Source organism: Aptenodytes forsteri, unplaced genomic scaffold (assembly GCF_000699145.1).
Source record: "Aptenodytes forsteri isolate BGI_AS27 unplaced genomic scaffold, ASM69914v1 Scaffold479, whole genome shotgun sequence".
Lineage (NCBI taxonomy): Eukaryota > Metazoa > Chordata > Aves > Sphenisciformes > Spheniscidae > Aptenodytes > Aptenodytes forsteri.
The window spans coordinates 303,792-316,467 of NW_008794627.1; positions in this window are offsets into that span (position 1 = coordinate 303,792).

A 12,676-nucleotide genomic window follows, 5' to 3' on the forward strand; every position below is an offset into this window, starting at 1 on the left:
CGATGCAAATGCTTCCCAGCCGAGAACAAAAGGCAGGAGAGGAGCAGGGGCAGGTGATTGCGCTGGGGGCAGAGGAAGCAGAGCAGCTTCCTCCAACACAGCGAGGAAACCTCTTTGTTCAGAGCTTATGCAATTGAAAATGCAGATTCAGATGGACCCGAAGAACTCACAGGTCCGTGTCTGACTGGTTAAAGCAAAAGGGAACCCAAAGGACTGTCTGATGGTGGAAATTTTGCTTACAATATTATTTTTTTGTTTAAAAATTATGTTTTCTTTTTGAAGCAGTGTTTCAAAAGTTTACATACAGCCCCTTGCTGTAAATGTTAGAGCAAACGTACGTTAACTATAACTTACATTTGGGGGGGGGCAGATAAATACTACAAAATACACAGTTTATCTGAAGTGAAGTAAGATATCTGGATTTAGATTGAGCAAAATGTTTAGAACTGCATTTTTTTTTCCCTTCAGTATTTTAGTTCAGCTGGCAAATCTAAACATCCATCATCGCCCTGCTTATTCTTCCGTCCTGTCTGAGCTCACAGATAATGCATCTCCGCACGGGGATCAGAGGTGGTGGCTTCCCATAAAGCCCACCTTCCAAACAGCACAAGTAAATCAGCCTCAACAAGCCCTACAATAGCTGGGCTTTGAAAATGAACTAGATCAAATCAGGGGCTGTGCATTCATTTGACAAGTTCTGTCCTCTGTAGGTAAAATAAACCTACTGTACCAGAGACATTTTCATTGTAGTGCACAAACATCAAGTGCTAAGAGCATTTCAGTTTATTGCAAAGAGTCTGTTTCCCAGCAGCTGCTCTGAATCCAATCTTATTTCTCTCTGATCTTGCTATTTTTGCATCTATCAGAGACTTTAGTCTCCTGCTACTTCTACAGCATCTTAAAACCCAACTCTGACAGGCTTCGGGAAGCAGGGCAGCCCTGAGAAACTCCTGGCAGAGCAGGCCCTCCTCTCGCAAGCTGCTTTCCAGCAAAGCAGTTTGTTCATGCAATTGCTGAGATAATGAGGGTTTGCAGGCACGTAAAAAAAGTACACCATCTCCCTGAAAGCAGAAACCACCAAGGTTTGCTCATATGCCTGCTCCAGCATGTTCAGCAAAGTCCAGGTGGGTAAGACAGAGAACAAGGTTTCCAGCTTTGCCTGTCCTGCTCCTCCCCACAGCACAGGGTCAGCACCCCTCCACGCACACCTTATGCTCAAAAACTGATGTGGCATCAGCAGCACCCCTGCTATACTGCTATCTAGGGCTTGGGCAATGAGGAACAGGGCACTCTTGCCTGATTCTGTTGAAAATTGCTCCAGAAAAACCCAACTCATTGAGCTTTGTGGGTCCACGGGGTGGGAACAGGGACCTACAGCCCCAGGGAGTCCCCCAGCCCTGTTGCATTTTGCTCCTCCTACAAGAAGGTGTTTATTTTGCATGGCGGATGGAGCAGGTGTTTATTTTGCATTGTGTACATGGCAGCATTGCCCGGCAGCCCTGCCAGCACCCTGCCTCGCCGTGCTCTCAGGTGTGCTGCAAACCACCCCACAGCAGAGCAGCGTCCTGCGGGGAGCCCAGCTCATTCACAGCCCCGGAGCCGCGGCTCATTCACATGGTGGACCCGATCGCCCTCCATCCTTGCAGCCTGCCCTGCGTGTGCTATTAGTAAATACAGGGGGGAAACATGAAACCTGCCGCTGTTTTGCTTCCTTTAGCCTCTGTGCTGGCCCAGCTTGAGGCCGGCACGTCCCACTTGTTGGCAGCACAGCGTCATTGCAAAATAAGGATAAAATGCCTCCCTCGGCCATCTGAGCCTCTGCTGGCTGCTTTCCTGGGGGGTGAAGGGATGAGCTCCATCAGGATAACAGTGCTGCCTGCATAATCCTACAGCAACACGCTCTACAATTCATGCTTAACTGTTTTGCAAGCACGAACTGAGCCGGCACAGTGGGAAGATGCTACCCCAATGCATCAAGACTGGGGATGGGAGGGCTCATCCCCAAGAACCTGCAGACATGAGCTCCTGGGAAAGGCAGGTAAACCCATTTTGGATGGAGGCCTTTAATGCAAGTTGGGAAACTCCTGTTTCACTCATTGTAGCAACCCCCCTTTGCCCTCATCCCTCACATCCTGCGGCAGTGCTGGGAGGGAGCATTGGCCGGGATGTAGCTGCCAGCAGGGTTTGAACCGAAGCTGGGGACGCATCTGCAAAACCGGATGGTGGCTTGGCAAACGGGATTAACTAAATGTTATCACCTTCCCCGGCCTCAGAGTGGCTTTCACAGCACATTAGCACTCCTGACTTTTATCCTTGCTTGGCCACAGCATCTCACCTTGCCTTTGTTTGCCAGCTCCGCTGACATGGCATCCCAGCACAGACCGCGCTGGAAATGCAGCCGTAGCTTGGGGAAGCAAGGGAGAGTTTTTACTTAAAAAGAAATAAATGGCAAAATTGGACAAGTGCTTTTTAAGGAGACTTTTGCCCAGTCCCCCTGTCAGTGGGTCCATTCACCAAGTGATTGGTGTGACCCTGCAACATGATGTGCGCTAGGAAGTGGTAGGAAGTGGGAAAACAGCTGGCAGGGGAAAAGCCAGGAGCTATAAATGTGCAGGGAAAAAAAAACTGAGGTGAGATTTCAGCTGTTAACACATAGCTTCATCTCTGCCAGTGGCACTTGGCACCCACTGCACGAGGGGAGGGAGCCGTGCTCATTGCATTCACAGGTCACCTCGCCAGCCCTCACCCCTCCATCGGCCAGGCAACCAAGGTAAAGCTCACGTATAACCTGCAGGAGGGTTGCTGCAAGGGATCTGTGTGCCAGAAACCTTCATCTCCCAGAGGGCTGGAGCCCTCTTGGGTCCCACCCTCCTGGTGTACCAAGTCTTGTGGAGTCCGGACACTGCTGCACGCAAGGGCAGCTGGCTGGGAAACCTGCACCCACCACAGATTGAAAACTATATTTTATTCAATTAAATGCCAAGAGTGATCACGCAAATCAGTGCAATCCCATTCCTCTTCCCGTGACATTTTTCTGTTCAGTTTAATTGACTTTTCTATTAGTCTAACATCTCTTGGTTTCTAACCAGGAAAGGTTTTGCATCATCAGTGCTTGACGCTATCCAAGACACTGCCAGGAGTCAGCCCCAGGCAGCCCCAGAGGTGAGATGGGAAAGAGGGTGCTGCCCATCAGGGGGTGCAGGGCAGGGCTCCAGATCATTCATAAGCACATTAATTTTATTCTGCTGCCAGAAGCAATCAGCAGCAGGATGGTCAACAATGTTGGCATGGACCTCGTCCATCATTACATTTCAGACTCATCCTCCGGGATGAAGGGAGCAGCCTTTATCTCCCTCTCCCGAATAAACAGAAGATAAAGCCAGGAGAGACTCCCCAGAATATCAACAAACCTTCCAGTTTTCAGCCTAGATTACTTCATGGTTAATTTATTCTTATTTATTCTTATGCAACCTTGTTTTCTTTGCTTTTTCCTTTCCCTGGTGCTTGCCCCTTTGAAGTATTTATAGATTGAACTCAGATCCCCTCTTTGCCTTTGCTGGGTGAGGCAAGCCACACTCTTACAAGACCCTCCTAAGATAAACGCTCTGTTTTCCTACCAATCTGCTTGCATTTCCATCCACATTATAGGAGTGACCAGGACATGAGATCTAGTAGCCACACGCACCAGGCCAGGGACAGCCTCCCACAACCAACTCTTTCCCCTTTGGAAAGAATGGCCCCATGGGCCAGACATCCCTTCTGTAAATGGGCCCCAAGCTCCGGCCCTGACAGTGAGGACAAGGACGTGATTTCTGTTGTGCGAGGTGGCACTGTCCCGGCAGCCCAGCTCCCTGCAGCCCAGCACGTCACTGGAAGCACCTAAACAGGCATCAAAGCCGAGGAAGGGAAGACATGCAAGACCCAGTGATGTAAACGGGAGCATCCAGCCCTGCTTTCTGCCAGCTGCAATGCCTCAATCTGCCCTGTGGGAATTGGTGGTGGATGTCACAAAACGTCCTTTTGCTGCTGCGCAGGATTCCGTCCCTCCCAGCGGGAGGCCCCAGGGGTTCGCACAGAGCTTCCGGACCCATTGCTTTTTGGTGGCTGCTCTGCTCACACCCCACCAGCACGCAGCTCCGCAGTTCTGCCCCCGTGCTTTTCACCTTCTCCTCTCTGTCAGTAGCACTTACGGGAATTTCACGGTGATGAAGCTATGCGGTGATCAGTAGTGTTTGCCTGGGAAACAGTGAGCGGCAGAAATGGTCTAAATACTTTCAGGCCTCTGGCAGTTCACAGAGCGATACCCCAGGCAAAGAAAAGGATATCTTGATTAGAATAATTATAATTGTCTTTTCCTTCGTTCTTTCTACAGATATTCCAGGCTAAATTATCATCTAATTTCAGAGCGCTCCATGACCAAGATTATTTATGAGTCATTTGTAATTATGTGCCAGACTGTATTAAAGCATGAAAATACAAAGGTTTCTCATCAAATACTAAGGGGGGGGAAGAAAATCAAATTACGTTGGAGCAAGATAACTGTTCCAGCCACTTTCTGATTCATGGCATCCAGCAAATGCAAAGAAGAAAAAAAAGATAAAATTCTCATTTTAATAATTGTAGAATTGTGAAAACTGACAAATTACAGGAAATTCCACTTTAAGGCTGACATACCGTCCTATTCCAGTGCTGCTCTGGAAAACAGTGAAAGGAGCTTTAAGACTCTCCCATTCTGGCTCTGCACTAATTCCCATGGGAATTTCTACCGCAGCTTCGCCCTGGGCCTGAGTTTAGCATTAAAAAGTGGATAAAAACTGCCCGTGTAGAAATGCAGCCCATATCTATCCAAACAAGTTTAGCTGGGAAGCAGCAAACACGCTGGCTGCCTTTCTGCACAGCCTCATACCCAGCAGCAGGCAATGTCCCCGGACTCCTCCATCTCTCTCCGGCTGCCTCCCCAGCGCGGCTCTCCTGGGGCAGGAGCTGCATTTGCAAATTGAGGGTCTTCTCCCACTGCAGCACATCCACGGCCCCAAGTTTGCAGCACCAGCGATGAGCCCCAGGGTCAATCCTGGCATGCTGCATGTTGTATTTTAAACAACCGGGGGAAGCAAAGGCAAAAACGTTCCCCACGTGGAAGTGTGGGGAGGAGAGGGGGGAGGAGAGGGGATGTTGGAAACAGGGTCATTGGTTGCAGGGGCAAAATACGGGGCTGCATGTGAAGGGAGACCCAGATGACAGTCTTGACAAGGCTCTAACGTGTTCGCTTCACTTCATAAACAAATGTACACATGAATTTTAAATGAAATATTAACACACTGTACAACTTGGATGGGGCCATTTGTCTTTCCTGAGAGAACAGAGTCCTGTTTTCCCCCTACAAAAATGAGCATTATTGAGCAGTAATAAACAACAGGGAAATGTCTCAAACCCCAACAGCCGTGTAAAAACAAAGCACAAGATGGTGATAGGCTCCCACGTGACTCAAAGGTCTGGGATGTGTTCCCCCCGCAGATTTCTATGCCTTTGGTTAACTTGGATGCTGCCCATCCAGCCATGGCCAGGGCTCCTCCAGGTGCACCCGCCTGCCACATCCCAGGGCAGCTCACACCTACCTCTGCTCTCCACAGGCACAGACATGTGGCAGCTCAACTCACCATCACACATACAGCTCTTCCAGAGAGCTCTTTTGGTAGGAATTGAACTCTTTTTGTTTGGTTTCCTTGGCTTTGCTGATGGCCTCTCCCAAGCCTGCAGTGAGAGCTCTGCCCCAACCCACAGGGTCTCTCCATTATCCCAGCCCAGGGCACTGGGAAGCTGTTGCACTGAGATGGTGTTGCACTGGGATTTATGCCCCCGCCTCCTGCTCACAGGCTTGCCCAGCTCCTGAGAGAGAACAGCAATAGGCTTACACGGGTGCCTTAAATCACGCTTGGCTCTTACAAGCCAGGTGAAGGTAAAATGTCAATAGCAGCACTTATTTAGTCAGACCCTGTGAAACAAGCACCACCATCACAAGTGTTTGTAAAAGCCAGGGAGAAATTAAATTAATTTCCTTTCCTAGAGTGGCATGAGAACCATCTCCCTCGCTCCCAGCCACACAGCTACCCTGTGCCCCGAGCCACCCCTGCCAGCTGATCCCATGGCACGCCTCACCAGCGAGAAGAAGCACCCTCCACATGCGCCCACAGCCCTCCTCTGAAGCCTTCCAGGGGACCTGACAAATTTTATCTTTTGCCCAGAAACTCAGCCCATTCCTCCCGCCCAGGAGATGGCCTGCCATTTTCCTCAACTAAAATAAGGAGAGCTTGCCCTCCGTGGGATGCAAGTGTCGCCTAGAGCCTCATGCATCTGTCCAGCCCCTTAATGACTCCCTGCCCCAGGGAAGGGCACAAATTCCCCTTTCCCTTCCCCATCTCAATGGTGTGTCTGAAAACAATGAGATCCTTTAGGTGAAACTTCATTTACATATGACCTTCTCCACGCAGCATTTCTCCAACACTTGTGGTTGGCACAAACATCTACATGGATGCATGTGTGTAGCTACTGAGTCCAGGCATGAGGGCAGCCGGCGCTGGGCCCTAATGAGCTCCTGCCTCCCCATCTCCACCCTTCGAGTCCCCATCCTTGGTGAAACACCAGGCACCTCCACTGCTGGGGATGCCCCATTAGGGATGTCAGCGCTGCGGGGCACAGGCAGCTTTCAGGGACAGTAGCGGGCAGGAGTTTCAACTCCAGCTCCATATGACACTGTAACCCATGTGCTCTCTTGGGAAGAGACTCAATCCAAAAGGTACTTTAGTTTTAAAGGGTGGAGAAAGTTCACGGTCACCGTGACTCTGGGTCAAAAGAGCTCCAGAGGCAGTTAGAGCAGTCGCTTCTGGAGGGATCAGAGCACCCTGGGATTGTTCCCGGGGGGTTTCTGATGAGTCCAAGCCACAGCACATGGACACAGGCACCACAGTGGTGGGCCAGGGACAGGAGGAGATCCGTAACATTCAGGATGTGGCTTAACTCAGCTCACGTGAACTTCAGATTTCATTGATGGAGCCCAAATTAAACATGCACACGCACAAGGACATGACACAACTTTAGTTATAAAACTCAAGTGTGGGAAACGCCAGAGAAAGCAGCTAGCAGCAGCAATTAATGTGCGGGGCAAATAGGCCAGCTGCAATTTATTCTGCATGTGCTTCAGACGTTTTAAATTGTCTTCATTCCTCACAAAGTTTTTGTGATGCTTGTCGCATGAGCATGTTTTAAATGCCAAATTTAGCTGCAATGAGCATTGCTTAGCAGCCTTACAAACGCTCACCCTGCCTGTTGTGAAATGGCAAATAAACAAATTATTAATCTATTTATGGTGCAACATTTTACAATGCCTAGTCAGCCCAGCTATACATTAAAAGCTCTTTAGTTTTGTTTCATGGCACATGATGACTGGTTAATAGCAGAAGGGAGGCACTCAAGTCTCTTGCTCTTTAGAACAATTAGGACTTTAAATGAAGGCTGAGAGGTGGGAATGGGATTTACTCACCTCACCTCACTCCTGGTGCCTACAAGGCAGACACTCTGTCCCAACAACTCACCAGCAGTTCCTTTATATTCAGTGGAGAGAAACGGGCAGCCCAGGGAGTCACCAAGCAAAGATGATGGCTTTAAATGAAGCAAAATGTTCCTAGAGAGTCTAGAGCTCTACAGAGTAGATGTCCATATGTAATTATGTGGGCATGGCTGGCACTGCTACACCTCAGAGCACGGAGTGGTGAATTTGGGAGTCAGTGGGATAAATAGGCCACAGCAAAGGTGTGTTGTCGAAATAGAGCAAGAAGATAAGTGAGATCCTGAACATTTTTGCATGACCATGGAGAGGTGGGTCTGTTTGTTCCCAGAACAACCTGGTCTGGAAAACTGCCCAACCGCAATGACCTTTCTTCACCTACCTGAAATGAGAGAGGCCCGTTTTGCTCCTTTGTCCCCTTGGCCACCACGCAAGTCAACGGTGTAATTTGAGAGGAGTTGGGTACTGCAACCGCTGCAATTACGAGCCTGGCAGAGCCAGCAGGAGTGGGCTGACTTTCATTCTGCAAGAGTCACAAGGCTGAGGATGGCAATTTGCTACTCATCAGCCCTGTGATCGCGAGAAGGGCAAGTGCCAGGGCTGAAGAGAAGTTCTCATCACGCGGTGCATCTGCCACTGGGGGCACAGATGCCTCTCTTCTGTCCCTGGCAAACGGAGGAATTGCTTTTCTCTTGGCAAGCGCCCTTTCTTTCAGGACAGGCCTCCACAGAAATACCCACCCACGGACAGAGAAACCAGCAGAACATGGCAAGGGTCCTTATTACCAAAGAGTAGCCCGGGAGCTAATGGAGATGACTGTAGGGATGGTGACAAAATGACAATGGATGCCCCCTGTTTGCTACTTAATATTAGTATCGCAAAGCAGGGGAGAAGGTGAAGAGCTGGTACTTCCCTTGATACAGAGGCACCTTTGCAACTGGGAACCTGAAGGGCAGTTCACCCTGACCTCCTTCCCAAGCTCCTCCTGAGCAGTGGGGCAGGGAAACACACTGCCATTAGAAGAAGGAACATTCTTCACGTCAAGTCTTTGGAGCTCACAGGGCTTTTCAGAGCAACTGTTAGGGTCCTCGGGGGCTCACAAGTAGAGAAATTCTCCTCTGCTGAATGTTAATGTCCCAGCAAACTTTCTTGTTTTCCCTTCTATACATTGGTGAGGGAATTTTTAACAAGTCCATCACTGTAGCTCCTAGATACATTACAGCATGTTATTTCTTGCTGGTGTGTAGGTGATCCAACACACTCTATCTGGAGAGAAAGGGGAAGGCTTTCCTTAGTGACCTGTGTAGTGCATATAGCTGCAAGGCTTTTCCAAATCTGAAAAATGGCTTTTGAGATTAGATCAGCTAGATCTAGAAAAACTAGAAGGACAAAGTCCAACAGTGCAAAAAGCTGACGTGAAGCTTGGCCAGGTGTAGCAGGGTCAGCAGTCCAGGGGAGGAACAAAGGGTTGGATAGACTAAGAAGGTAGCCAGGCAGTTACTCATTTAGTAGGCATTTTTTATTGCTTTTGTGAAGCATGATTCATCTCTTAATATGTGCAGGGACAGTCAATCCTCTGGTTGTGCAAATGAATCACCACACACTCCCCACTCCCTGCTCCCATGAGGCCAAGACCCTGCACAGCCAAAACAAACCCTTGGAGGAAGCAGGTCTGAAAGTCAGCAACTGCTCACATAAAAAAAACACAAACAAGAACTCGCATATTTAAAGGGATATAAACCCTCCTTGTCATGGATTGGGTGTTCCAGAAGTGAGTATATTCATTACGAGACAGCTCGCACCTCTGAAGAACATGGCATTGCTTGCTCAAGAGAGAAATACAGGGCTGGAAGAACCATCGAGGCCTTGAAAGGTTTTTTTTGAGAACAACCATGTTCCTACCTGCTTTCAGCACAAGCATCTTGTACCTCAGGAAATTTAGCAAGGGTGGAAGAAGAAAGCCAGGACTTGGAAGGCTGTCCCACATGGACAGGGTCTCAGGGCTCTACCATCTCCTTTTTCTTATCCCCACATGCTGCTGATGCTGATATCCAGAAAGAGATGTCCAGAAGGAGCTGGCACACTGCTGCCCTGCCTGCAAGGGGGCTGCCTATAAACTTCCTAAAAATCTCTTGACCGTGGCAATGGAATGAGGCAAGTATACATGAAATGTAGTATTTCTCCTGAACTGCATCAAGTTAATGACATTTCCCTCTCCCTTTGCACCTCTGTAAATCACGGCGTGACTGTGGAACTCAACGGTGTTACACTGATGTAAAACCACTCTCGGGAGGGAGCCAGTCGGCGTAAATCATCCCCTTCTATTTCCTTCTACATAATCTGGTGCCAAGCTCCGCCAAAAACAAGGAGAAAACATTCCCGAGATTCTTCCGAAGGCAATAGTCTGTCTAAGCGCAACTTTAAATGTCTGCCATTAAAGTTTTCTCCATCTCATTAAAATGACTTGTAAAACCATCTGCTAGCTAATAAAGACTTTTTAAAGCTCTAATATTGTATTTTATAACGAAATATACTAAGGGGAAAACAGGACATGTATTTAGAAAGACAGAACGGCAACAATCTGCTGTTCTTCCACAGAAAGCCAATGATGTTTGCTCCCATGACTAATTAAAGAGACTGAAGACTTCAGCCCTCTGAACGTTTCTTGTACAAATACCATAATTCCTAAATGCATCCACATTTTTATTTAGACTGCTCCCAGACACTGCAGCACTGCTGATATCACACTGTTTTCAAGTTAAAAAAGGCAGATTTCACTTTCATGTCTGACTCCATTCCATTTTGTTAGCTTTTTACACCTCAAATATTTATTATATTATTTATTTATTACAGATTGCAGGGATTCCAGTCGGTAATTTTGCTGCTTCTAGAGACTTTTTCCCTTTTTGCTGGTAGATGAGGTGACCACGAGGTAGGACTTCCATGCAACCATAAGGGTGACTCTCTGGCATTGGACTCAGTCTTGCTGAGCACTGACGGCTGGACCAGCCGAGGATGCAGCCCAAGGTTTTGATGAGCTGCCATCCAGAAGCAAAACCCACTCCTGTCCCTAAAGCTCTCCTCTGGGAAAGGTTGGGAAGTAGCTGTCACTCCTGCTTTCTAGTTAAACCAGACTGTCTGTGCCGTGCTCCCAGCTCAGCCCTTTCTCCCGTGTTGCACCTTCAGACACAAGGACTGTTTTCTTCTTTATGGCTTCTTTTTTTGGCACTCCTGGATGCTGCTGTGGCTGGGATGTTGCTGCTTTCTGCACTGATCTCACAATATTTGCCACACTGCCTAACACACAGCAACTGAGAGCAGTGTTTCCAGGAATTATTTCACAACATCCTCTTCCAAAAATACCAGCGATTGGTATGTTACAGAGAAGGGCAGACAACATAGGTGCTAAGGGTCTATGCGTAAAGAGTACTTAGCAGCCCCATGCCAATTTTCCAAAAGCCCTTGGTGGTTCTAGATTCCCTCAGCTCCCACGTTCATTTCCTTAAGCTACGAACAGGAAATTATACGAGAAACAAGAAATTATCTAGGTAAATTCATCAGAGACAGCAAAGCAGCCAGACTGAGCGAAGGCATGGGTGAAACCCTGAGTAACAGCACTACTCTCTTTCCAGGAAAAGGAGCTGTTCCTGTGATGCCCCAGTCCTTTTCACCTGCTGAGCCGCCGAGCTGGGCAGGATCTGGCAGTGAGCAAGCTATAATCACTAGCCAGAGGAGAGCAAGCTGGGCATCATGCCCATGTGAGCAGTTAATGGTGAAGAATAAGGCATGTCGCAGGGAGCCAGCTGAGATGGTTTCACCACCCCCCTTTGCAGAATTAGGAAACACAGAGCCTGTCTCGGAGACAAAATGAGGAATTTCAGATCACAGTTTACCGGACCAGGTCTCCTCCACTGTGCTTGCAGCTTGCTCCTCTACCACCGATGTGGGACATCCCTGGCTTCAACACCTGGAGCAACTGATGTTTTCACACTACAAGTTTCACCACAATTCTCTGTCTGTGCTGCTTTTTCCCCCTTTTTGTATCATTTAACAACATCTCTGCTCTTCAGTAGTGATTGCTTACTCCTGCTGAGCACTGAGGACTCTGCTTAGAAGGAAAGCTGCAATCCTCAGCAAGGTCCTTGCAATTTATGGCAATAGAGGGAGTAACTAAAAATCACACACACACACCCCCCGAGCACTTTCTTGGATGGCAAGCCACCCTATGCTCCAATCAACCTAAGATCTACCGAAGAATTTAATGATAGCTAAGTTTGGCTGGGAAAGCAGGCTTGAAATGACACTGGAAGAGCCACAGCCTTCCTTCCAAACCTCAGCTAAGTCCTGTAATAGCTGTGTCTTCATCCTGCCTACTCCTGATCTTCACTTGAGATGTCACGGATGGCCTCAATTGCTTATCTCCTTCTGAGCATCATATGTGCTGTAATAGTCAAGGTGGATTAACGGATGGGACTGATCCATGGGCTGAACACAGCCCTTGGGACCCCCAACCTACCTCTCTGCACAGCGGTGTTAGTAGACCTGCTTTTTCCCACTCACATGTGCAGCGGACTGGGACAAATATAATCTCCTAAGTGGTGTACCACCATCTTTCATCTGAGATGTAGCCCCTTTCACACCAGTATTATACCCAAAGCAGTGACAATACTTGGGGTCTATGCTGGGCACCTTACAAGGGTTGGCACTACCCCTGGCGATAGAGACCTTTTGCGTACTAAGTGGCCAGGGGAGATCAGAAAGTCTACACTTGCATGTGTGCCAAGAACACGGGCCAAAAGTGCTTTAGGTGGCATTTTATTAATGCAGTGCAGCCAGCTCCTCTGAACCAATATAAAATATACGGGGAAGATCAACAAGATGAAAGATCCTTCATCTTACTGCAGGCAGCAAAATCCACTCAGACTCTTCTTCACGGTGCCCGATGGTCCAGAAAGAAAACACGATGATTCACATCACACTGATTTGCTGTTGGAGACCTCAGAGCTTACGGTAGGTCCTACTGATTTAATGCAGCATGCAGCAGTATCAATCTCCCAGTGGCCTTGTGTAAGAGTTTGCTTGAAAACAGTGACTAGAGTTTTGAAACCATTTGCT